Raw genomic sequence first — 27,807 nt, 5'->3', positions numbered from 1 at the left:
ATTGGTTTACTTACCAGTGGTTCTTATAGAAATGTAGGATTAACCTATTCTGCTGCTTTATGGTTTATTTTTAACTTCTGGCCAGACTTACCCTGTACACGAATAAGGAATGGTGTGGTCAAAGATCAGGAAGTTTTAACCTTGGGGAGAGATTGCTGATGAACTCACTTAATGCCACTCACTCTTTTTCCTGCATTATTTTTCCAAGTAACATCTTCCTGTCTGTCTTTACTTAGTTTTTATTTTCTGTTTCCTGCTTAATTGTCTAAGGATGGTATTTGATTTGTTCACTGTCCAGTGATATTTAACCTTTCATTATTGAGATAATATTGTCATCCATAGACATGCTGGGTCACACTTGCAGTTATCCTGAAAACATGCTCTCTGAGCCGCAGGTTACAGACTTGATAAAGGTTCTGACTTGATAAAGGCATAGAACCAGTTAGCAGGTAAGCCAGAATCTATATCTAGTCTGCTGCCACTGGTCCAGTGAAAACTCTGCTTCCAGGCCATCTACCTGTTCAATGTTAGCTTTGTGTATCTGAGTACAGAGAAATTGGCATAGTAGTAGGGGAATTGTGTCTATTACATATTTCATATAATCAATCACATAGCAACCAAAACCTTTCAGAACTCAGCTTTTAAATTTTCTAGTTGCTGATCCTGCTATTTGAAAATAAGGTAGAAAATTTGCTGTTTCTTTCATAATTACTCATGCATAGTATTTAATGTTATGTTTTAATGAATATGATGTTTTATTTCAGTTTTAGAAGAGGATCTTTAACTGATTTCACTTTAGTTATAGCATGTGTCTCTTATTAATGAAGTAAGATAATATTCAATTTTTCTCTCAAAGTTTGAAATATAGTATGATTTTGACAGCCTGCCTGGGTTCCTTCCCCTCCAGGGAGCCAGGCTGCTCTACAGCTGCCTGGGAACATACCCTGTAAGGAGCGTCTAACCTGCAGGAAGTCCCCTGGTTAGACTGAGCTCGAGGTCTCCAGCCACCATCTTGGAGCAGGCAGCTCAACCGGGCTCTCAGGAGGTTCAAGCACCAGCCAGTCACAACAGGACTAACGCCAGAGATAACCAGATGGCCAAAGGCAAATGCAGGAACGTTACTAACAGAAATCAAGGCAATATGGCAGTATCTGAACTCAGTTCTCCAACAACAGCAAGTCCTGGATACCCCAACACACCAGAAAAACAAGATTTGGATTTAAAATCACTGGTCATGATGCTGTTAGAGGAAAACAAGAAAGACAAAAATAAATCTCTTAAAGAAATACAGAGGAACATGAATAAGTTAGAAGCCCTTACAATGGAAACACAAAAATCACTTAACGAAATTCAGGAGAATATGGGTCAACAGATAGAAGCCAATAAAGAGGAAACACAAAATCACTTAAAGAAATGCAGGAGAAATTGAGTGAGTCAACAGGTAGAAGTCATGAAAGGGGAAACACAATAATATATTAAAGAAATACAAGAAAATAGAAACAAACAAATGAAGGAACTGAGCAAAACCATCCTGGACCTAAAAACAGAAGTAGAAACAACTAAGAAATCACAAAGGGAGACAGTGTTGGAGGTACAAAACCTTGGGAAGAAATCAGGGACCATAGATGCAAATATCAACAACAGAATACAAGAGATGAAAGAAAGAATCTCAGATGTGGAAGATACCATAGAAACCATTGACTCAAGGCAAAGGACACTGTTAAAAGGATAAAACGGCAACCATCAAATTGGGAAAGGATATTCACCAACCCTACATCTGATAGCGGGCTAATATCCAATATATACAAAGAACTCAAGAAGTTAGACCCCAGGGAACCAAATAACCCTATTAAAAATGGGGTACAGATCTAAACAAAGAATTTTCACCTGAAGAAATTCCGGGTGGCCGAGAGGCACCTTAAGAAGTGCTCAACATCATTAGTCATTAGGGAAATGCAAATCAAAACAAGATTAAAAATTCAGGAGACAGCAGGTGTTGGTGAGGATGTGGAGAAAGAGGAACACTCCTCCACTGCTGGTGGTCAAATTGGTACAACTACTCTGGAAATCAGTCTGGCGGTTCCTCAGAAAACTGGGCACGTCACTTCCAAAAGATCCTGCTATACCACTCCTGGGCATGTACCCAGAGGATTCCCCAGCATGTAATAAGGATATATGCTCCACTATGTTCATAGCAGCCCTATTTATAATAGCCAGAAGCTGGAAAGAACCCAGGTATCCCTCAACAGAAGAATGGATGCAAAAAATGTGGTATATATACACAATTCAGCCATTAGAGTACTATTCAGCCATTAGAAACAATGAATTCATGACATTCTTAAGCAAATGGATGGAGCTGGAGAACATCATACTAAGTGAGGTAACCCAGTCTCAAAAGATCAATCCTGGTATGCACTCACTAATAAGTGGATATTAGCCTGGAAAATTGGAATACCCAAAACATAATCCACACATCAAATGAGGTACAAGAAGACCGGAGGAGTGGCCCCTGGTTATGGAAAGACTCAGTGTAGCAGTATAAGGCAAAACCAGAACAGGAAAGTGGGAAGGGGTGGGTGGGAGAACAGGTGGAAGGAAGGGGGCTTATGTGACTTTCGGGGAGTGGGGGACCAGAAAAGGGGAAATCATTTGAAATGTAAATAAAAAAATATATCAAATAAAAAAAAGAAAATGCAAAAAGCAAAAACCTTGTAACCCAAAACATCCAGGAAATCCAGGACACAATTAGAAGACCAAATCTAAGGATTATAGGTATAGATGAGAGTGAAGATTTCCAACTAAAAGGGCCAGCAAAACTCTCAATCACCATAGATGGAAAAAACAAAATATTCCAACAATATTCCCTCCAACAAGGAGGGAAACTACACCCTGGAAAAAGCAAGATAGTAAAGTTCTTTCATCAGGCCCAAAAGAAGATAAATACTCAAATATAAAAATAACATCAGAAATAACAGGAAGTAATAATCACCAATCCTTAATATCTCGTAACATCAATGGACTCAATTTCCCAATAAAAAGACATATACTAACACAATGGATACATAAATAGGACCCTACATTATGCTGCACATAGGAAACACACATCAGGGCCAAAGAAAAACACTACCTCAGAGTAAAAGGCTGGAAAGGAATTTTACAAGCAAATGGTCTTAGGAAACATGCCGGAGTAGCCACTCTAATATCAGATAAAATTGACTTTCAACCTAAAGTCATCAAAAGAGAAACAGAAGGACATTTCTTACTGATCAAAGGAAAAATCCACCAAGAAGAACTCTTCATTCTGAACATCTATGCTCCAAATGCAAGGGCACCTTCATTCGTAAAAGAAACTTTAGTACAGCTAAAAGCACACATTGCACCTAACACAATAATTGTGGTTGACTTCAGCACTCCACTCTCCTCTATGGACACATCAAGAAAACAGAAACTAAACAGGGACACAGTGAAACTAATTGAAGCATTGAACCAATTGGATTTAACATATGTATGTATGTATGTATGTATGTATGTATGTATGTATGTATGTATGTAACATTTCATACTAAAGCAAAAGAATATGCCTTTTTTGAGCACCTTATGGTACCTTCTCCAAAATCAACCATATAATGGGTCACAAGAGAGACCTCAACAAATATAAGAACAAAATAATCCCATGCCTCCTATAGGATCACTATGGAATAAGAGTGGTTTTCAATAGCAACAAAAACAACAGACAGTCCACATACACATGGAGGCTGAAGAATACTCTACTCAATGACACCTTGGCCAAAGAAGAAATAAAGAAAGAAATCAAAGACTTTTTAGAATTTAATGAAAATGAAGGTACAACATGCCCAATTTTATGGGACACAATGAAAGCAGTGTTAAGAGGAAAACTTTAAGCCCTAACTGCCTCCAAAAAGAAACTGGAGAGAGCATACACTAGCAGCTTAGCAGCATACCTGAAAGCCCTGGAAAATAAAGAAGCTAATTCACCCAGGAGGAGTAGAAGACAGGAAATCAACAAACTCAGGGCTGAAATCAATTAAGTAGGAACAAAGAGAACCATACAAAAAAATCAACAAAACCAGAAACTTGTTCTTTGAGAAAATCAGCAAGATAGATAAACCCTTAGCCAGACTAACCAAAGGGCACAGAGACAGTATCCAAATTAACAAAATTAGAAATGCAAAGGGAGATATAACAACAGAAATGGAGGAAATTAAAAAAATCATCAGATCCTATTACAAAAGTCTATACTCAACAAAACTGGAAAATCTGGAGGAAATGGACAATTTCCTAGAAAGATACCTAATACCAAAATTAAATCAGGATCAAATAGATTAACTAAACAGTCCCATAACCCCTAAAGAAATAAAAGGGGTCATAGAAAGTCTTCAAACCCCCCCCCCCAAAAAAAAGCATAGGACCAGATGGTTTTAGTGCAGAATTCTTTCAGACCTTCAAAGAAGACCTAACACCAATCCTCTTCAAATTATTCCACAAAATAGAAACAGAAGGAACACTACCCAATTTGTTCTATGAAGCCACAATTACACTGATACCAAAACCACACAAAGATCAAACAAAGAAGGAAAACTACAGGCCAATATCCCTTATGAATATCGATGCAAAAATACTCAATTCTTGCCAACTGAATCCAAGAACACATCAAAACAATTATTCACCATGATCAAGTAGGCTTCATCCAGGGATGCAGGGATGGTTCAGTATAAGGAAATCCATCAATGTGATCCACTACATAAACAAACTCAAAAAAAAAAAAAAAACAAAAAACCACATGGCCATTTCATTGGATGCTGAAAAAGCATTTGACAAAATTCAGCATCCTTTCATGCTAAAAGTCTTGGAAAGAACAGGAATTCAAGGCCCATACCTAAACATAGTTAAAGCAATATACAGCAAACCAGTACCCAACATCAAACTAAATGGAGAGAAACTTGAAGCAATCCCACTAAAATCAGGGAGTAGACAAGTCTGACCTCTCTCTTCATATCTTTTCAATATAGTACTTGAAGTCATAGCTAGAGCAATTAGACAACAAAAGGAGGTCAAAAAGATACAAATGGGAAAGGAAGAAGTCAAATTATCACTATTTGCAGATGATATGATAGTATACCTAAGTCACTCAAAAAATTCCATCAGAGAATTCCTACAGCTGATAATCAACTTCAGCAAAGTGGCTGGTTATAAAATCAACTCAAGCAAATCAGTTGCCTTCCTATACTCAAAAAATAAGCAGTTTAAGAAAGAAGTTAGAAAAATGACACCCTTCACAATAGCCACAAACAATACAAAGTATCTTGGTGTGACTCTAATCAAAGAAATAAAAGATCTGTATGAGAAGAACTTCAGGTCTCTGAAGAAGGAAATAGAAGAAGACCTCAGAAAATGGAAAAATCTTCCATGCTTGTGAATCAGCAGGATTAATATAGTTAAAATGGCCATCTTTCCAAAAGCAATCTAGAGATTCAACACAATCCCCATCAAAATCTCAACTCAGTTTTTCATAGAGTTAGAAAGAACAATTCTCAAATCCATCTGGAATAACAAAAAACCCAGGATAGCTAAAGTTGTTCTCAACAGTAAAAGAACTTCTGGGGAAATCAGTATCCCTGACCTCAAGCAGTACTACCGAGCAATAGTGTTAAAAACTGCATGATATTGGTATAGTGACAGGCAGGTAGATCAATGGAATAGGACTGAAGACCCAGAAATGAACCCAGACACCTATGGTCACTTGATCTTTGACAAAGGAGCTGAAGCCATCCAATGGAAAAAAGATAGCCTTTTCAACAAATGGTGCTGGCTCAACTGGAGGTCAGCTTTCAGAAAAATGCAAATTGATCCATTCTTATCTCCTTGTACTAAGCTCAACTCCAAGTGGATCAAGGATCCACATGAAACCAGACACATGGAAACTAATAGAAAAGAAACTGGGGAAGACCCTTGAGGACATGGGCACAGGGAAAAAGTTCCTGAACAGAACACCAATAGCTTATGCTTTAAGATCAAGAATTAACAAATGGGACCTCATAAAATTGCAAAGTTTCTGTAAGGCAAAGGACACTGTCAAGTAGACAAAACAGCAACCAACAAATTGGGAAAGGATCTTCACGAACCCTACATCTGATGGAGGGCTAATATCCAATATATACAAAGAACTCAAGACGTTAGATGCCAGAGAGCAAAATAACCCTATTAAAAATGGGGTACAGAGCTAAACAAAGAATTATCACACGAAGAACTTCAAATGGCTGAGAAGCACCTTAAAAAGTGTTCAACATCATTAGTCATAAGGGAAATGGAAATCAAAACAACCCTGAGATTTCACCTTACACCAGTTAGAATGGCTAAGATTAAAAACTCAGGAGACAGTAGGTGTTGGCAAGGATGTGGAGAAAGAAGAACACTCCTCCACTGCTAGTGGGATTGCAAGCTGGTACAACCAGTCTGGAAATCAGTCTGGTGGTTCCTCAGAAAACTGGACATAACACTTATGGAAGAGTTTGTTATACAGACTCCTGGGCATATACCCAGAGGATTCCCTGGCATGCAATAAGGACACATGCTCCACTATGTTCAGAGCAGTCCTATTTATAATGGCCAGAAGCTGGAAAGAACCCAGATGTCCCTCAATGGAGGAATGGATACAGAAATGTGGTATATTTACACAATGAAATACTACTCAGCAATTAAAAACAATGAATTCATGAAATTCTTAGGCAAATGGTTGGATCTGTAAAATATCATCCTAAGTGAGGTAACCCAATCACAAAAGAACACACATGGAATACAGTCACTGATAAGTGGATATTAGCTCAGAATCTCTGAATACCCGAGACACAATTCACATATGAAATGACTTCCAAGAAGGAAGAAGTCCCGGATCCTGAAAGGGCTTGTTCCAACATTGTAGGGGAGTACCAGGACAGAGAAGTAGATGGGGATTGATAGGAGAATGTGCGGAGGGAAGAGGGCTTAGGGAACTTATGGGGAGACGGAGCTGGGAAACGGAAAATCGTTTGGAATGTAAACATAGAATATAGAAAATAAAAATTATAATAATAAAAAAGAAATACAGTATGATTTTTGAAAGTTGAACCATAGTTCTTCTCTTGCTATAGTTCTGGCTTGCTATTGAAAGGGTAATCCAAACCACAGTATCCAGCTAGCACAAGCTTTTTAATAGGATTTATCTAAGAAAAATACAAGGAAGTTATTATACCATATTTCTGATGACAAAAGCTGGAATTTGTAGACTTACTTTTGCAGAGGTTGTATTTGATAGCCATATTTTTCAAGCTTACCTAATGATAAGGATGTCTTTGGTGATAGGAGAAACTTAAAAGTAGACATAGCAGCTTTTAAAATGTTATTTATTTTGTATATTAGCAAGTGTTTCTATGTGTGTGTCTATATGTGGGAAGGATGTGATGGCATAGAGGCCAGAGTAAACCTTGGAAGTTGTTCTTTGAGTGCTGTCTACCTTGTTTACTGTGTCAGCATCTCTTTCGCGTACTGCTAGGCATCTGCTCTGTGAGCACTAGGAATCTCCCTGTTTCTACTTCCTCAGAACTAGCTAGCATTGCAAGCACATGCCCAGCCATGGGTTCTGAGGATGGAACTCAAGGACTGATGATAGTACAGCAAAACTTGAGCTGAGCTGTATCTTCCAAGTCTGTCCTTTAAAAACTTCTATTAATATACATTCGTTGTACAATGTTAGAGGTTTTGTGGTAACATCTATTCTACATACTTGATCATATATACCCTGCTCAGTACTCACCTCTATATCAGACCTACAGAATCATGACCTCAGGCAGAACTGAGATCCTCTTGTGAGCAACCAAGTTTTACCAAGCACATTTCAGAAACAGTTTTAGTGAAAATGAATTATATTAATCAAGGATTTATACTAATACAAGATAAATTTACAGTATAGTCAAAATTTGAAAAATGATAGATGTTATTATTCATTGACTATTTAATCAGTGTGCATTTATGGTGCTTTTGATGGTGTCACATAGTCTTTGTGGTTGGGGACACAGCAGTAAACAAAACATATTTAGAAGTCTATGGTCATATTGAAACATTCATTCTGATTGCAAGCAGTCAATAGAAAATACATCAGACAACAGATAACTGTACTCAAATAGTAAATTAAATTGTATGTTTAAAATGATTTGTAAGTTTCTAAGGTGCGATTCTCTTCTAGGAAGTGTTTTTGTGATAGGTAACTTTGCTGGGAGAAATAGGAAGATAAAAACAAAATATTGGATATAAAAGTCTTTGCTTTTCTGATGGTGGGAGCCAAGCTTCAGGAGATGAGGGAAAAGTACTCAGACAAGGCTAGGATGCTTTCAGAATAAGAGTTTTGCTCTGTTTTCTATGGTTCCATTCCAGAAAGACTCCTAACTCACCAATGAGCTCAGAGTTGACACTGAGCCAGAATATCCAACAAGGCAAGGGAGAATAGAGTAAAAATGTCTAAGCAAAGTTTTTGGAAGATTTTATTAATATTTTCTATATTCCATTGATTTTTTTCATATATGGCATGTAGAAACAGCCTGAGAGTGCCCTCTGATATGCCCAGAAGACTGTGGAAGAGCAATATGGCTCTGACAGCTTCAGTATAGACCACTCTTGTCAGAAGTTTATCAGGAAAGAGGGCCAAGCCTCACAGTAGCTGTAGCACCAACAAAGAGATAAAAACAAAAGCTGAGAGGCTCAAACATGGCAGACCAATCTAATTCTATTGTGTAAGAGGTAGACGAAGAATCATATAAGGCTGAACCCTTAAGAGGTAGCCCGGACATGATAAAGCAATATACTTCTAGTACATAAAATACAACCCTTAAGACGTAGGCCCAATAAGGACCAAAGAACATCAGGGTTCAACTCCAGGAAAATACAGTAGCCACACTGCAACTCACTGTCTTAGTAAAGAAGACAAAGAGACCATTAGTTTGGATGAGACATTTTGAAAAGATAAATACTTTAACCATATACAAGAGTGGAAAAGTACCATAAACCTCTAAACATTCAATTATAGTCTTGATTCTTGTCACTGGTTTCTTGCATGTATCATACCATTTTTAATAAAATACTTTACAGAAAACCTCAGACATAGTATCATTTTGCATATACTTACTCCAGAATGCATGTCAAAAACTCTAGGCAATTTCAACTATTGCTATAATGATATTCTCTTATGTAATAATCATTGCATACATTAGTTAATATTCAGTATATTTTAAATGTCTGTCTCATTGGCTTTTTATTATTATTATTATTATCACTATTTTTGTTTTCAGCTGGCTTCCTGAACAGAGATTCAGTTAGTATGATGTATTTGGTTATGTCTCCTGAATGTCTTTTATTCTAGAGAAGTTCTCCTATAATCATTCACATCTGGAATTCAAGACCAATATTGTTGGTTTCCTGCACAAAAGGTCTGCCTGCTTACTCCTGCAACAACGGTTACCTGTCTGCCTGCCGAGCAGGCCATGTGGGCCGCGGGGATGCGGTGGAGACGTGGGCCGCAATGAGATACACCAGGCCAAACAGTTCCACATGGGACTTTATTTAAGATGGGGAAGGGGTAGCGGACAGGAAGGAAGGAGAGAAAGAGAAAAGAGGGAGGGGGAGAAAAGCTGCCCGGTTATATACGGGTGATGATGTAATTACAGGTAAAGATGGGACATGGAATTCTGGGTATACGGTGGTTGTTGCCTTGGCAACAGACCTATACATTGTCTTCATTGTCGCTTGTTTGATGTCACAAGCCTCACAGGTCTCGGTACCTACAAATACAAGATCCTTGGACGGTGGGTAGGGGAGGACAAAATCCAAATTACCTGACACAGATCATCTTGGTCTGATTGTGCAAGGGCTGGTGCTATCACCACAATACAAAGAACAAATTGTCACAAAAGTCACACTGAATTTCCTGGATGAGTTGTATTTACTAAAAAGCAGATAGACTTTGCTAGCACAAAGGCTCACATTTAGTAAATATTTTTGTATGCTTTTAAAGGATATTGAGTAGACATGTGCCTCAAAATCTAGGTCACCTTCCTATAAATCCTACAAGCCTCATTATCATCAGCACCCACTCTGACTCAGAGGCTATTAAAGCTTTATTGAGAAATAACTCGGGCTTCCCAGAAGACTAATTTACGTCAGCAAGCAAGGGATAATCACAGTCGTAAATCTTAAACCCTATCCAGTAGTACAGTTATTAAAAGAAAAGATTGTATTTTGTTACTTTCAACCAAAAGATTTTTATTTTTCTTTCTTTCTTTCTTCTATTCTTCCTTCCTTTCTCTTTTTATTTTAATAAACCGCAATGTTTACTTTTCCTTTCCTGTTACTGAACAGACTGACACTTTAAGTCATGGCCAAATAACCAAAGTACATTGTTTACTTCCTTTTGTTCTCTGTTAAAGGTTGTGGGGCAGGAGCAGAAAATGTATATTCAAAGGGACACAACAGCAAACACCTACACAATGGTCTGAAAGCATATCTTTATCCATATAAATTGCCCTTCCTAGAAATTTAATTCATTCCTGAATCCTAGTTTATTGGTTAATTGTGAGATAAGTACCTTTGAGGGTGTCTCTAAAACATGGTGATTAAAATGATCTCTTGGCACACAGACGTTTTCTTTAGCCAACTCTGCTTATTTCTCTCCAAGATCACATTCTATTCTCTGTCCAGACATGGATTATTTATAACTGAAGCACCAGAGCACACAGCATCCTGATCATCCTTTGTTGTCAAGGAAACAACTTAAATTTCCTCTTTGCTGAAAGGTCAGATTTCTGATGATATGAGTCACAAAACTCAGGAGGATATTTCAAACCGAGACAGCACTTTTTCAAAGACAAATTAAAAACCAAGGATATATAAATATCCAGACCATTTAAATTGGATTTAAACCACCAGGTTAGTTAGGATAATTAAGTCTGATACTTCCTTGATTGTGGGAGATATCTGTACCTAGGAAGGCTCCTCTCTTTGATACGAGCCTCTTCTTTGTAAACCACAACTGCTATTACTTTTTAGTACAAGGTATGTAACAAATCTTGTTTAAAATGTTTTTACTATAAGCCTCAGATTTAGCAAATTCAAAGTCACAATGGAGAAGGAATCCTATGCCTATAATTAAAGTGCGGCAAGTGGTGCACGTGGAGGCAATGTTAGAGGTATATATGTTAATTCGATTGCTCAAGGAAGTGAAGAGACAGAAAATGTCATCAAAATTGCTTCTTCATAAAAACGAAGGAGATAAAGACAGAGATTCATCAGCAACTTAGTGGAATTTCCAAGTCTAACACACAGTAAAGACCAACTTGGGTCCTGATAGCTCAGCCACCAATTCTGGACTCATCTTCTGGGCACAGCAGTAGATACTTGTAATATCAGCACTAAAGAATTAGAGCCAGAAAGCTGCTTTGAGCTGGCTGGTAAACTAGTCTAGGCAAACATTCAAGTTCCTGGTCCTAGTAAGAGAAACTCTATCTAAAACAGAATGAAGAAGAAGAAGGAGGAGGAGGAGGAGATGAAGAAGAAGAAGGAGATGAAGATGATGATGATGATGGGTAATTCCTGAAAAACTCTATTCAAGATGGACTTCCATGGCTAAGTACATGCATACACTTGCACATGCAATCCCCTTAGTGTGTGTAATCTCATACACATAAACAACCAACCAAATAAATTTTTGGAAAATCATCTTCTGTGCTTCCCCAAAGCCAGCTTGATCTTTCTGAACTCCATGTGCTCTGAGTCCTAGGCAACTTGCTTTATTTATAAGAGCTACTATTTATTAAACATATGCTTCTTGGAAAAAAATCTCTGAGAAGTTTCCAATTCAATTACTAAGAGAGGATTGAAGTGGCAAGGAGGTTTTTCCAAACTGTACAATGGGAAAGGGACAGAATTAAAATTAGATCTTGTGTCTTTATTTGGTCCTTTTATACAGTATCATTTTAATCCTTAGTGGGGAATTAAGTGAGGAATCCAACTAAGTGCTTCACAAAAACAATATTTGTAAAGATCTTTGAAAACAGGTTTGAAATTTTATGTATTTGGTCTTTGTGAAATGCCAAACATGATGATCATGAAGTGAGGAGGGGCTTTTGCTTAGTTTTGCTTTGATTTTGTTGTTGTTTGTTTGTTTTTGTTTTATAAGTAACCTTGTATAAACAGCAAACCTAAAGACAAGTGCCATTTCTTTTTATTGTATGTTACTGATTTTTATAATTGGTAGAAGGATTACAACATTCTCGAATGTGAAATTTGTACTGGAGACTCATGAGAAAAGGTCAAGGACAGGGAAACTCGAGAAACTTCTAGCCAATTCCAGTGAAGAAAATATCCACAGATCCAGCCTCCTTTCCTCAGGTCAAAAAGTAATGATTATTTTTACCAGCATCTCTCATCTCAAATTGTTATAGGATTCATAATTACTAAGGGGTTTCAGCTAACCAAGATTTTAAAAATTATTTTCTTGGCATTCTCTGCATAGTTACATGATGTGGGTTCATTCTTTTTTATTGGATATTATCTTTATTTACATTTCAAACGTTATCCCCTTTCCCAGTTTTCTCCCCTTCCAGAAACCCTGTATTCCACCCTCCTCCCCCTGCTTCTATGAGGGTGTTCCTCTACCCACTCACCCATTCCAAGATTCAGTTTATCTGGTTTTATGTGGAGGTCCTTGATCCACTTGGACTTGAGCTGTGTACAGGGAGTTAATAATGGTTCAAATTGCATTCTTCCACATGTTGACTTCCAGTTGAACCAACACCATTTGTTGATAAAACTTTTTTTTTCCACTGCATAGTTTTATCTCCTTTGCCAGAGTTCGAGTGACCATGGGTTCATTTCTGGGTCTTCAATTCTATTCCATTTATCTTCCTGCCTGTCTCTGTACCAATACCATACAGATTTTATTGCTATTGCTCTCTAATACAGCTTGATGACAGGCATGGTGATTCCCCCAGAAATCTTTTATTGTTGAAAATAGTTTTCACTATCCTGGGTTTTTTGTTATTCCAAATGAATTTTCAAATTGCTCTTTCTAACTCTATGAAGAATTGACTTGGAATTTTGATGAGGATTGCATTGTTTCTGTTTTCAGCAAGATGGCCATTTTTATTATATTAATCTTGCCAATCTACCAGCATCGGAGATCTTTCCATCTTCTGAGGTCTTCTTCACTTTCTTTCATCAGAGACTTGAAGTTCTTGCCATACAAATCTTTCACTTGCTTTGTTAGAATCACACCAATGTATTTTATATTATTTATGACTATTATGAAGGGTGTCATTTCCCTAATTTCTTTCTCAGCCTGTTATCCTTTGAATATAAGAAGGCTACCGATTTGTTTGAGTTAATTTTATATCCAGCTACTTTGCTGAAGTTGGTTGTCAGATTAAGGAGTTCTCTGGTGGAATATTTGGGGTTACTTAAGTATATAATCATATTGTCTGCAAACAGTGATACTTTGCCTTCTTCCTTTCCAATTTGTATGCCTCCGACTCCCTTTTGTTGTCTAATTGCTCTAGATAGAACTTCAGGTACTACATTGAATAGATAGGGAAAGAGTGGATATCCTTGTCTAGTTCCTGATTTTAGTGGGTTTACTTCAAGTTTCTCTCTATTTAGTTTGGTGTTGGCTACTGATTTTCTGTATATTGCTTTTACTATATTTAGGTATGGACTTTGAATTTCTGATCTTTCCAAGACTTTGAAAATCAAGGGATACTAAATTTTGTCAAATGCCTTTTCAGCATCTAATGAAATGATCATGTTTTTTCTTTGAGTTTGTTTATGAAATGAATTACATCGATGGATTTCCATATATTGAACCATACCAGCATCCCTGGGATGAAGCCTACTTGACCATGGTGAATGATCATTTTGATGTGTTCTCGAATTTGTTTGGTAAGAATTTTACTGAGTATTTTTGCATCAATGTTCATAAGGTCTGAAGTTCTCTTTCTTTGTTTAGTCTTCGTGTAGTTTAGGTACATGTGTAATTGTGGCCTCATAGAACAAATTGGGAAGTGTTCATTCTGTTTCTATTTTGTGGAATATTTTGAAGACTATTGGTATTAGGTCTTCCTTGAGTGTCTGATAGAACTCTGCATTAAACCTATCTGGTCCTGGGCTTTTTGTTGTTGTTGTTGGGAGACTATTAATGACTTTTTCTATTTCTTTAGGGATTATGGGACTGTTTAGATGATTAACCTGATCATGTTTTAACTTTGGTCCTGGTATGTGTCTAGAAAATTTTCCATTTCATCCAGATTTTCCAATTTTGTTGAAATATAAGTTATTTTAGTAAAATCTGAAGATTTTTTGAATTTCCACCATTTCTGTTCTTATATGTCCGTTTTCATTTATGAATTTATTAATTTGTATAATGTGTCTGTGCCCTCTGGTTAGTCTGGCTATGGGTTTATCTATCTAGTGGATTTTCTCAAAAAACCAGCTTCTGGATAAGAAAGGACATTTCATATTCATCAAACGAAAAATCTACCAAAATGAACTCTCAATTCTGAACATCCATGCTCCAAATGCAAGGGCACCCATATTCATAAAAGTAATTTTACTAAAGCTCAAAGCACACATTGAACCCCATACAATAATAGTGGGAGACTTTAACACCCCACTCTCAGCCATGGACAGATCATGGAAACAGAAACTAAACAGAGACACAATAAAACTAACAGAAGTTATGAACCAAATTGATCTAATAGATATTTATAGAACATTACATATTATAGCAACTGAATAACTTTTCCAAAATTGACCATAGAATTGGTCACAAAACCGGCCTCAACAAATATAAGAAGATTGAAAAAATCCCATGCATCCTATCAGATCACCATGGACTAATGCTGATCTTCAATACCAACAAAAATAATGGAAAGTACACACAGGCATGGAAGCTGAACAATGCTCTACTCAATGATATGTTGGACAAGGAAGAAATAAAGGACATTAAAGACTTTTTAGAATTGAATGAAAATGATGACATATCATACTAAAACTTATGGGACACAATGAAAGCAGTGGTAAGATGAAAACTCATAGCTCTAAATGCCTCAAAAAAGAAACTGGAGAGAGCTTACACTAGCAGCTTGATAGTATGACTGAAAGCTCTAGAAGAAAAAAGAAGCAAATACAGCCAAGAGGAGCAGACAGCAGGAAATAATCAAACTCAGATTTGAAATCAACTAAGCGCAAACAAAAAGAACTATAAAAAGAATATGGGTTCGTTGTAATTTATAAGAGATTATTTAGATCCTGGGAACATTTGACTCATATGTGTTTGAGAGCTCCATAACCACAAATAAAATTCAATTGGATGTTTCAGTCCCATACATCAGAGAAAAACTTACGAAATGATGAATTATTATACAGAGTTAGATGACACATTGTCATACTCTGCCCTCGACTATGACATTTATAATTAAAGTCTGATGTAGAAAGAATGAAGTGAATGCACATCTATTGAGCTCTGTCTCTCTGACTTTAATATGGTTAACTCCTGACTTTAATATGGTTAATTCCTTCCTGTCCTCTGTACCAAAGCATGCTCCTGGATCCTGCTTGCCTGAGTACTGACAGAAAGGGAGACAATTTGAGACAACAGAACACTTCTGAAACTGGACCAAAAAGATGACCATACAACTGCACCCTGTAACCAACTTCTCAAGTCAGACACATCAAATACTTAATTTATTGGTTAATGTATACATAAGTAAAATTTCAAACATGAATTATCCTTGGATCTCTGGAATTGGATGGGGAAATGGGGTGGGTTTGATCAAAACCACAAATGTATAAAGATTAAATGAAATAATTCTAAAAGAAAGAAAATTACATATTTGTTTAAAAGCAAAGCCATTCTAAGCACAAAGTATTCTTGGTGTAATATGACTGAAGATTTGAGATCTGCTTATGAACAAATTAAAATGTGTTCAAATACAGCTATCATCTGACATTTCAAGTTCCTGTGTGGGTTGAAATGTGCAAACAGAATCATGATTATTAGGGTTCTATCTAAGCTCCACCCCACCATTACCTGGCAACAGCCAGGTAGGCCTGGCCTACTATAAATGGAGCTGCTAACCTCCCCTCTCCCCCTTATCTCTCTTACCTTTCTCACTCTCAGACTCTCTTGCCCCCTCTTTGGCTCTCCTCCCCTCCCCCCTTTCTCCATGTGATCATGGTCAGTCTCTACTTCTCTACTCTCTCCCTCTCTCTGCCTTTCTCTGCCTCTACTACCCCCCTTAACTCCCATCCCATGCCCCGAATAAACTCTATTCTATACTATGTCAGTGTGTGTTAGGTCCCTTGGGAGAAGGGATGCCTAGGCATGGGCCCGCTGGGGCACCCCTTCCTCCACACCATACACCATACCACCATATACCATATTCCCTAACCGCTTTCTCTTTTTATGATCACAACAATGATAGTACTCTGTTCGTGGAATTCTCTGTAGGACTTGATTTTTATTTTTTAATAGGGTCAAAAGATAAATGCCACGAGGCATTCTAAGAGAGAAGAGACAGGCAATAACTGCCTAGGTAAATGTGCTGGCACAGGCCTTTTGGAGAAGCCAGTGAGGCTGGAGAGTGTAGGTAAGATCACATAGGGATTGTCTGGGACTGCAGCCAAAGTCATCATTCTGTTCCTCAAGCTAACAAGCAGAAGAATGTTTATGGACAGAAGCACCAGAGTGCATTGTATAGGTTTTCACTGAACTGTCAACTGGCCCTCAAAAACATCAGACTATGGTCAAGGAGGCATTTTAATGAAAGCAGACAGCTGTGTCCTAACCTTCATCAGCCTTCTTGTGGATTTGGAACAAACTCCCTTTTCTTTGGGAAAGTTTGCTAGTTGTATATGGGCTTACAAGATGAAGTTTCTTTTCTATTTTTTCTTCTTTTCTTCCCAAATCAGCTTGAAGCTCATTAGCATCAGCAATATGAGCAAGGTTCTTTTATGAAATATGAAAGGTGAGGTGCACACAGGCAAGGAAAAGTCAAGCACTGTATAAGCATTAAAAAAGGCAGGACTAAGAAAAAAAAAGGCAGGACAAAAGCCTCGTCTAAAGGAAGGTGGAAGCCCTGTCATTTGGTATGCCACACTTGGGGCTTCCATTCCCTTAAGTGAGACTATCAGAAGGAAGACATATTCTTCAGAAGAGCAGCATAACACTAAGTGGACCATTGCTGAACACTGGCACTCCAGACTGCAGGATCTCTGCAGGTGGGTTTTATGCTCTACTCTTTGGTTGCTGGAATATAAATCCCACATGAATTGAACCATAGCAGCAGGGTTTGAGGATAGCAAAGAGGATTATTCAAGGTAGAGAAGTGCCTTTTTCTCCTTTGCTTCCCCCCTCCCCTTTTTCCAAATGGAGGCATTTGACTTCCCAGAGAAATGAAACCATGACTCCTCAGCCTTTGGACAAATGAATTAGGAAGGGCTCTATTAATTCAGGCAAAAGAAGATTTTTGCTGGTCAATCACCTCACCTCACATAGGAGAGCACATGCTCAAATGTGTTTTTGAAGAAATTGAAGGAGGAAGAAGAAAGGAGGAAAAACAAGAATTATAAACAGACCACTTAAAGACAATAGCATATAGTATCTTCTGAAGAAGCTTTAAACTTCTGGAGAATAATGCAAACCAAAACAATAATGATTTATAAGGGGTGGAGGTGATGCGCACGCGTGCGTGCGCGCGCACACGCACACAAGCATGTGTGTGTGCCAAGCCAGATAAGGGATAGTAGAGAAATGTTCATACCAGGGACATCTCTCAGAAAGCATAGCAGAAGTAGGGCTGCTCCCTACCCAACTAGACTTGTGCCTTCCCAATTCCATAGAGACAGAGGGCAAGTCACTGAGAGTCAATTGGGTTTCTGCTTCCCCATCAGAGAACTGGCTTCATAAATCATGTGACCAGCAGTTTGTTAATCTAAATAATCGGTTTGGAAGATCCTTTTACCGACTACCACACTTCCTCTTTTGTCCATTTGTTGTTCCTCTCCATTGACTGAAGGTATATAAGCTAGACTCATGGCTATTTCAATAAACAAGCTGTCTTCCCAAACAGTCTCCCAGGTTGTTCATACGTGCCATACTCACCACCTTCGGAAATGCGTCTCCCCAGCAGCTCTGCACCCTAAGACAGCTGATGCGTGAAGGCAAATTAGGGGTCAGGGATCTGACCATGTGTGTGCTATACATTTTGCAGTAACAAATATACAAATTAATATAGTACTCAGTAGGCAAAAAGCAAGCAGTTTAGCATATTGTATATGGGGATATAAATTACAATAAACTTTTAGTACTCTGAAAAGAAACAGCTTTTAACATCTTTAAAAATATTGTGCCAGTTTCTTTTATTTCCCCTATCTCCAGTCCCTCTTAGGTACCTCATTCCCATGCCTCACCAAGCATCAAACTGATACTCTCTTTTTCTTTGGTTATTATCATTACATACATTGATACAAATACATAAATACAACTTGCTGAGTCCACTTTTGTTATTTGTGAATATATGGTTTTAAACCTGACCATTTTGTATTGGATACCAATAAGGGTACTTATCCCTGGGAAAGGTTGATTCTCCTTCTCCTAGAGGTCATTAATTCCTATAGTTTTTTGTCAAGAGATGGGACTTAGGAAATATTCCCCTTTTCACATTAGCATATCTATTGATAGTGCCATTACTCTGGTCTTAGTTATACAGCCATTTCTAGGACATACTATTTTAAAGCAGACTTCTTAATGTTTGGGTTCTTACAGCCTTTCTGCCTCCTATTCTGGGATGTTTCTTGAGCAATAGATGTGGTGCTTTGATGTAGATGCACCCATTGGGGCTGGAATCTCCATGATTCCATGATGACTTTGTTGTTTCCAATGTGGTTTTCTCTTATGGTCTCAATTTGATGATCCCTTTATATGTTTTTGGCTGCTGTGAATACTCATATTATATACTCACATCTGAGTATTTAGATGTTAGGAACCACATCTATGTTAATTTAGAGTTAGGGACCACAGATAAGAGAGAATATTCAGCATTTGTCTCTCTAGGTCTGGGTTACTCCACTCAATATAATCTTTTCTAGGTCTATCCATTTCTCTGAAAATTTCCAAATTTCATTTTTCTTTATAGTTCAATAGTATTCTATAATATAAATGTTACCACATTTTTATTGTCTGCTCATCTGTTGAAAGAAATTTGTTTCCATTTCCTTGCTACTGAGAATAATGTAACAACAAACACTGCTAGACAAGTACCTGTGGAATAGAAGTGAGTTCTTTGGTTCCCTTGGGCACAAGTCAAGGACTTATATACCTGGTTCATATGTAGACTTAATTTTTTTAGTTATTTATGGATATAGCCTTTCTGACAAAACTTTTAGGTTGACATCTTACCCAGGCACAATGTCTGATTACCATTATCTTTACTTACACTTGAAACAAATGTTTCTGTTTAAACTCTTTCACAATGCCCAATATTGTTCATCTACTTAGGAAAAAAGATTGCTTTTATACAACCAGGATGTTTATTGTTTCTTTTTTTTTCTTTTGAGACAGGGTTTCTCTGTGCAGCCCTGGCTGTTCTGGAACTCACTCTGTAGATCAGGCTGGCCTTGAACTAAGAAATCCACCTGCCTCTGCCTCCCAAAGATTCTGGGATTAAAGGCGTGTGCCACCACTACCTGGCTGATTGTTTCATTGTTGTAATGTGTATGTTGAGTTCCAATATGTAATGATAATGTAATAAAATGTAATGTTAGTTAGTGGCTATTTACACAAACATTTATGGAAGTTCTTATGGTACATGGAATTTGGTACCATCCCTACAACTTCATTTGCCTTCTACCATATTAATGAAGCTCCAGTTTTATTTAATATTAGAAAGTACATTACATAATGAAGGCAACTCAGCTATAGTAAGCAAATAATAATTATTATAAACCAGGAATTATAATCTCATTATTCCAGTTGGGTGTTATATTTAAATTTACCTAGATAATCTTACCTGAATCAGTATAACATAAACCAAGCCTGGAAGATTATTAGAAATGTTATTTTTTCCTCTGAGAATAAAATAACTCATGGGAGAAGTCGAGTATATACAATAGATTGTACAACAGAGTCTGAAACTACTATTCTATAATTATGAGAGAAGCCTTAAGATGAAAATAGATTTGTTGAGAAGCAATAAGGTAGAAAAATCCCATTACTTATGCCAACCAGGGCCAGACATCACTTTTGCAAATTTTTTTTTAAGAACAAGTACTTTATTAGAAATATGTTCCAGAAAGAGCACAAATTTGTTAGAACTATAAAATGCCACTTCATGGGATGTTAGCACTGTATTCTATTGTTGGTGTCTGTCATGCTAACCATGAAGTATCTCTGTATTACACATGCAAAAAGTAAGGGCAGGGAGGTTACTTAACCCACTCTCAAACTCAACCAATTACTGGCAGAACTGTGACCTGTAGTCTTGAGTTTTTGTGCATTTCACTCAGTACCAAAGTGACAACCTCAAAAACAAAAACCCTGACAATGTCACTTTATCTTTCCTCTTAATGAAAAGCCAACTGTTCTACCAGCCACTTTCCAGTGGTATTTTGGTTTCTTTTAATATAAGCATCACAGTATATAGCAGGGGTAAATAATATGTTCTTGATAATCAAAACCCAGTCAGACTTGGAAGTAGGTAGTGTGTTTCATTTTGGAATTGATTCAACTGGTTTCAGGGAAAATCTAAAGTCCATTAATAGAATGGAATAAGTCCATTTTAGAATGAACAAGAAAAAAAAAAACAGGACTGGGATTATGGCTCAATTGTATAGCACTTGTCTAGCTTCAATCCCCAATTCAGCAAAAAGAAAAAAAAAGACAGACATTTAGATGGCTGATGTCCTGAATGTCTTTGAAAGCATCATTGGCAACATAACTACTTCCTAATTCTTTCCATTTGATAGATAGGACAACTAAACAATTTCAAACACAAGCCCATTTAGGCAATATACAGCAACGGAACTAGAAAAACATTTGCTATCCAGTTACTGTTATGTTTGGGTTGTGCTAAATGTAGCTGTAGACCCTGACCAGCAGGAAAATTGGGCTGAGAACCCTAGGTTCCTTAGCAGTCATCTGTGGATATTATCATGAAGGGAAATGGTTTGTTCTTTTACCTATTTCCTCACTAAGTAAACTAGATGCCTATAGTGCCCAACTGCAGAAGAATTAAAGCACCAAAGCTGAAGACAGTATGCCTACTGTATAAACAGCAAGGTCTCCTTGTCAAACCATTCTATTTAGCACACTTCGGTCCTCCTCCTTCATCCTGTACTCTTGATTTCCCCAAATTCCAACTGGTGTGCCCAAGTCATTACTGAGTTCAGCTTTCTGGGCTCTTTAATTTGCTGTATAGGTATTCTACTCTAAGTGATTAACTAAAAAAAAACAATCACTTCAAGAAACCTTAACAAAATACCAGATTCCCTATTAACAAAAGGGGATGGAGATTAACAAGCCAAAATAGGAAAAAAGGTATCTGTAGCAGGACAACTCTAACATCAGACTCCTGTGCTGTAGGAGTCACCGGCACCCCCCCCCCCCCCACACACACACCCCTTTTTAAGACTCAGTGGGAAACAGGACTCCCACTCTCCCAGTTAGTCATCCTCTGAGCTATCAGAAGACCTGGCATCGGTAGCCACCTTCCAGTTCCTGTGCTTGCTTGTCCTTTCCTGTACCTCAGGGTCAAGCATGGGAACATGGATGCTCTTCTCTTTCTTTTTCCGTTTGGTTTTCTTTCTTTCTTCTTTTTATTTTTTATTTTATTTTTTTTTCGAGACAGTGTTTCTCTGTATAGTCCTGGCTGTCCTGGAACTCACTCTGTAGACCAGTTCGGGGCCTTGAACTCAGAAATCTGCCTGCCTCTACCTCCCAAGTGCTGGGATTACATGTGTGTGCCACCACTGCCCGGTCCTTTTTGGTTTTCTTAGTGTCTCTTTCCTCGATTTCCTTAGAACTTCTAGATGCAGAATCATCTGACTGAGAAGTATCACTTTCTCCTCCTAAAGGTAAAGATCTTTTAGGAGACTTTTTCCTGATTTTTTCTTGCTCTTGTGTGTTTGCTTCCTTTTCCTGGTATTAGAAACTCGAGTTTCCTCTGAGAACTCACTTGAGGAATCTGCTGTTATGTCCGTAGGTTTCTTTTTGGTTTTCTTCATTTTTGTGTGTGTGTGACCAATTTTTCTGCTTCTTCTTACAGGATTTCTTTGACTTTTTATGCTTTTGTGATTCATGGGCAGATGATTTTACCTGGAGAGGTGTTTTTCCCCCATTGGTAATGTCTTGTTGATGATCACTGTCTATTTCAAACTCTTCAGGATACAACTCTTTATAACCACTATGACCCCATCTATCTGGTATATTGGATTCAGAATCATATAACTTCTTGTTCCAGGATTTAGCCATAAGAAAATCATCTTCCAGGATCCAGAAATTTCGTTCTTTGGCGTCCCATAGTTGCTCTGACTTTCTTCATCAAAAATGTCACTTCACATCTGTCTTGAGCTACTGGGTACTGTGTTCCTTCTGGTCTCCTGGTAAGCATCCTCCATCTGCTTCTCTAGTTCTGTGATTTTCCACATATCGGACTCCTCCTGAATCTTATTGTGAGCATCTGTATGCTGGATGACATTCCTCAGGAGGACTTTCCCCAATGGAACCTGTGACATTCTTTAATTGTGCACCACATTCTCGCATGGTAGGGTGGGAGAAAAGGCACTTTTGCAAGTTTTAAACAAACTTTCTTAATTTACCCCACTAAACTGAGAGATTACTATAGACTGAAATTGTTTATAATTGCATTACTATGTAGTTTCATTACAAAAAGTAAAGATCTTTTCACAATAGCCAGAAAATAGAAACAGCCCATATAACCATGTTGAGAAAAATGAAATTTGCAAGCAAATGGGTAGAGCTGGATACAATTGTTTTGAGTAAGGTCATCTAGACTCAGAAAGGCAAATGTACATGCTTTCTCTCATTTGTGGATATTAGTTTTGAATCTTTAAATATGTGCTTCTAGCTTTTATATTGATAATAAAAAGAAATTTTTGTGATGTATATTAGTACAAGGGAGGCTTTTAAGGGTAGTGATGCAAATGCAGTGGTATAAAGAAATATGGTGCAATAGTGGAACAGCAAGGGTAAACTTGCCATAGGTGGAAGATGGAAGGTGGAAGGAAGGGCAGGGCTTCGGAGAAAATATGAGGAGCAAGTTTAACTATTATTAAAGGCCTTTCAGGGCTTGAGAGATGATTTAGCTATTAAGACCCCTGACTGCTCTTCCAGAGGTCCTGAGTTCAGTTCCCAGCAACCACATGGTGGCTCAAAAACCATCTGTAATGGGGATCCAATGTCCTCTTCTGGTGTGTCTGAAGACAACAAAGTTGTACTTATATACATGAAATAAATAAATAAATAAATAAATAAATAAATAAATAAATAAATCTTTTGAAAAGAGGGGCCTTTCAAAAAATTCATAAAGAAACCTATGTAGGAGTTTCCTGAAATGTTTACATATACACATATAAAATGAATTTAGGTTAACCTATAATGGTGTAACAATAGCACTACTAGGTAACACAGGCTAATAAAACCCCAGCACCAGAAATGGGTTACAATCTTTGGAGTTGTTAGCCAGTGAGGTCCTATAGACCTCCTAAACATTATAGGCTATTAAAAATGCTTTTGGTTACCTTGAAGAACTTGATGACAAGATCTCATTGTTGAAGATACCACATACTTGAGTCATATAGAACAGGAAAAAATAAAGCTAGCACTGACTTGGAAATATTAGCCCTCATGGCAAGTTTTCCTAGTGCTAGAAGGTACTATCCACACTATAATTACTTTTTTATAAAAGAATTTCTTATATATATTTATTTATATTTTATGTAAAATATAAATATATATTTCTATTTTAAATATAATTAATTTCTTATAAAAGAAAGTAATTATAAATCTTATGCCAGCTGTGAAACCTGTGACCTATAATAGTAAGCAGCCTGGCAAGACAGCTGTTTGTGCAATGATGTAAAAAATATCACAGGAGGGAACACTTTCTGACTGGATTTAAATACCACTGAAATCCTTACATGGCACTGTCTTTGGGCCAAGAATTTATAGATAGACAGATCATAGACCCTATTCTATTAGATGGATATAATATTAAACTGACTCCTAATGACTTGTTGTTATATAAATTAATTTGTTAACCATCCACAGAGAAGCTTCCTCTTGCAATAGATGGTGATTAATTCACAGATCCACAACTGGTCAAAGTGCTGAATAAAAATGACTACTAAATACTCAGTTCTGTGTGGGATATCTATATCACACCCTCTCCTTAAAGGCCTAGAGAGTGCTTCCCAAGAGGGGCAGAAAGATTACAAGATCCACGGGCAGTGGCTGACTACAAGAAAACATTTTCTGGACATAGCAAAATAGCAGGGCAGTTATACATAAAACCTCACAGTTGTGGTAGCATCTGCAAGACCTTCACAAGCTTAAGCCAGGGGCAGGGGGAAACATGCCATAGAAGCGAGAAAAGTACAAAGTCCTACCCTTAGCTGAGACTCTGTTTGCAATTGATAGCTGCTAGGAGACTCTGTTTCCTTTATGGGTGTGTTCCCTGATAGGTCTATTCTGGTCCTGTGGAAAGATGCATGTCTAAGAGTAAATGGGCAACACAAATTGAGCTTGATAGAATTTTTTTAATGTAAAGGGTTTAACTTTATTTTTATTAAGTTTTTTTCATACAGCATGTTTTGATCATATCTTTTTTCCTCCCTTTAAGTCCTCCCAGGCCTTCCCTACATCCTTACCCACCCAACTTCATGTGGGTATATCAACTATAATTCATTGTAGACTGAATTTGCAGGAGTAGTTGGTCAACACAAAACAGACTTCATTCATTTTTACTTGAGGGGACTTTTGAAAAAAAATATGAGTAGAGAACATGAGATGGATCTGAGAGGGACTGAAGAGGGGAAGAAAAATGAAATACATTGTATGAAAGACTCAAAGAACTAACAAGCAAAGGCATAGCTGTATATATGAAAATGTCACAGCAAAACCTATTGCCTTATACAACCAATGCATATTAATAAAATAGATGTGAGGAACCTGAAAAAATCACCAAGAGAAAGTTGCAATTTTGAGCATTTATGCCTCAAAGGCAAGGGCACACACATTCATAAAAGAAGCATTGCTAAACACACATTGAACCACAAACAATAATAGTAGGAGACTTCAACGTCCAACTCTCAACAATATACAGGTCATTGAAACAGAAGTGAAATTAATAGAATTTATGAATCAAATTTATTTAACAGATATATACAGAACATTTAACCCTAAAACAAGAGAATATATCTTCTTCTCAGTACTTCATGGTACCTTCTCCAAAATTAACACACAAACAAGCCTCCACAGATACAAGAAGATAGAAACATTCCCATCCATCCTATCAGGTCACCATGGACTAAAGGCTATTGTAGGAAATATTAAAAAATCGACCCGCCATCTCCCCTCTTAGATCTCCTCCTTTCTCCGCTGCTGATTACTGGGGTTTATGTCAGAGAGGAGGGAACTCATTGATTCAGGGACAAGCAAGCCAGAGCTGGAAACACAGCTGGGATGCTGTGGGGGCTAGCTGAGAGAAGAGTTCAGCAGGGAAAACACTTCCTGCTGAACCTGCTGGGACATAGTATTGTGGCCTTCCAGTGCCTGTAGGCCCAGAGGGGCAGTGAGTTGGCAGGTCAATTTTTAAGTATTTTCCAGAACATAAACTAGACTTCAATAACAACAAAAACAACAACAGAAATCACATACCCATGGAAGCTGAATATCACTCTACTCAATGATAACTCAGTTGAAGAAGAAATAAAGAAATCAGACTTCTGTAATTCAATGAAAATGGTGACACAGCATACCCTAACTTATGGGACACAACAAAAGCAGTGTTAAGAGGAAAATCTTAAGGAAATTAGGGAAACCTACACTAGCAACTTAACAGCACACCTGAAAGCCCTCGAACAAAAAGAAGCAAACACCCAAGAGTAGTAGACGGCAGGAAATACCCAATCTCAGGGCAGAAATCAACCAAATAGAAACAAAGAAAATGATGCAAAGAATCGACAAAACCAAAAGCTGGTTCTTAGAGAAAATCAACAAGATAGATAAACCCTGGAAAACTAACTAAAGGGCACAGAGACAGTGTCCAAATTAACAAAATCACAAATGAAATGTAGTGCTCTGACACAGGGCACACTTGGGGAGGTGGGATGCTGGGAGTTTGACTGCCCTTGTCCATATGGGTGCTGTGCTGTAAGGGAGTGCCAAGGAACCCCTGGGGGTGGGAAAGTGTGGTTTTAGGTTCAGGACTGCTGGAGCTGGTTTGGGGGTCTGTAGGCCTGCGATGAGGCAGGGCTCTTAGACACCCAAGCACTTCTGGAAGTTTAGGAAGAGCTGAGAATGCAATCTGGGCCCTCAGGCTGGATCTAACCTAGGGCTGGAGGGAAAGGCACTGGTCCCCTGGAGAGAGTCCTTGGCTTGGTGTTGGCAGACTTGGTGGTGATCCTTGCTGGGAGAACAGAGAGGCCTTCTATGGGAGACCAGGAAGACTAGTTGGTGGCTCTATAGACAAAGGTTTTCTCCTTGGCTCCCCACAGCACATCTCAATGTAAAGAGGCAGTACATGGTTTTAAGGTATTTATCGTCATGGTGGAAAGTAGATGTGTAAAACCATAACCCACTATTCAGGGTGGGCCTGAGATTAAATACCTTTTGCAGGGAGGAATATCTGGGAACGAACAGTTTATTGGCTATGCCCTCCAGGCTTCTATGTACCTCATTAGTATAGAGATCTTTTTATTGATCCTATATGAACACAGGTCACTTCTTCTTTCCTATTATTTTGGTCTGAGTTGTTAAGGGATGCCTCATCTAAATAGCTTGGGGCATTACCCTTAAGTAATTGATGGCTACAAATCTATGGGGGGGGGTGTTAGCAGCTGGGGCTTCATGACAAAGGCGTGCCTGTGAGCATGCAAAGCTACCAACCCTTCAGGTTTTCAGAGGTGTACTGGCTGGTTTTGTGTGTCAACTTGACACAGGCTGGAGTTATCACAAAGAAAGGAGCTTCAGTTGGGGAAGTGCCCCATGAGATTTAGCTGTGGGGCATTTTCTCAATTAGTGCTCAAGGGGGAGGGCCCAGCACATTGTGGGTGGTACCATCCCTGGGCTGGTGGTCTTGGGTTCTATAAGAAAGCAAGCTGAGCAAGCCAGGGTAAGCAAGCCAGTGAGAAACATCCCTCCATATCCTCTACATCATCAGTTCCTACTTCCTGACCTGCTTGAGTTCCAGTCATGATTTTCTTTGGTGATCAACAGCAATGTGGAAGGTATAAGTTGAATAAACCCTTTTCTCCCCAACTTGGTTTTTGGTCATGATGTTTGTGCAGGAATAGAAACCCTGACTAAGACAAGGGGCTTCAAGCATTAGCTCAGTGAAGGACCAGGTTACCTTTCATGGTCTACTTTCTCTCAATGAAAAGGGAGATATAAAAACAGAAACAGATGAAATAAAAAACCCATCTGATCCTACTACAAAACCCTATACTAAACAAAACTGAAAAATCTAGGTGAAA

General features: G+C 38.0%; 1 pseudogene; it reads right to left on the bottom strand.

Moving 5' to 3' along the window:
- Positions 1–21,756: 21,756 nt before the first annotated feature.
- LOC127666980 (uncharacterized protein NKAPD1-like) lies at positions 21,757–22,827 on the bottom strand (annotated as a pseudogene).
- Between the last annotated feature and the right edge of the window lie 4,980 nt (positions 22,828–27,807).

Source organism: Apodemus sylvaticus, chromosome 16 (assembly GCF_947179515.1).
Source record: "Apodemus sylvaticus chromosome 16, mApoSyl1.1, whole genome shotgun sequence".
NCBI lineage: Eukaryota > Metazoa > Chordata > Mammalia > Rodentia > Muridae > Apodemus > Apodemus sylvaticus.
The sequence above is the reverse complement of the archived record's forward strand: the minus strand, read 5'-3'. Positions and strand labels throughout refer to the sequence as shown.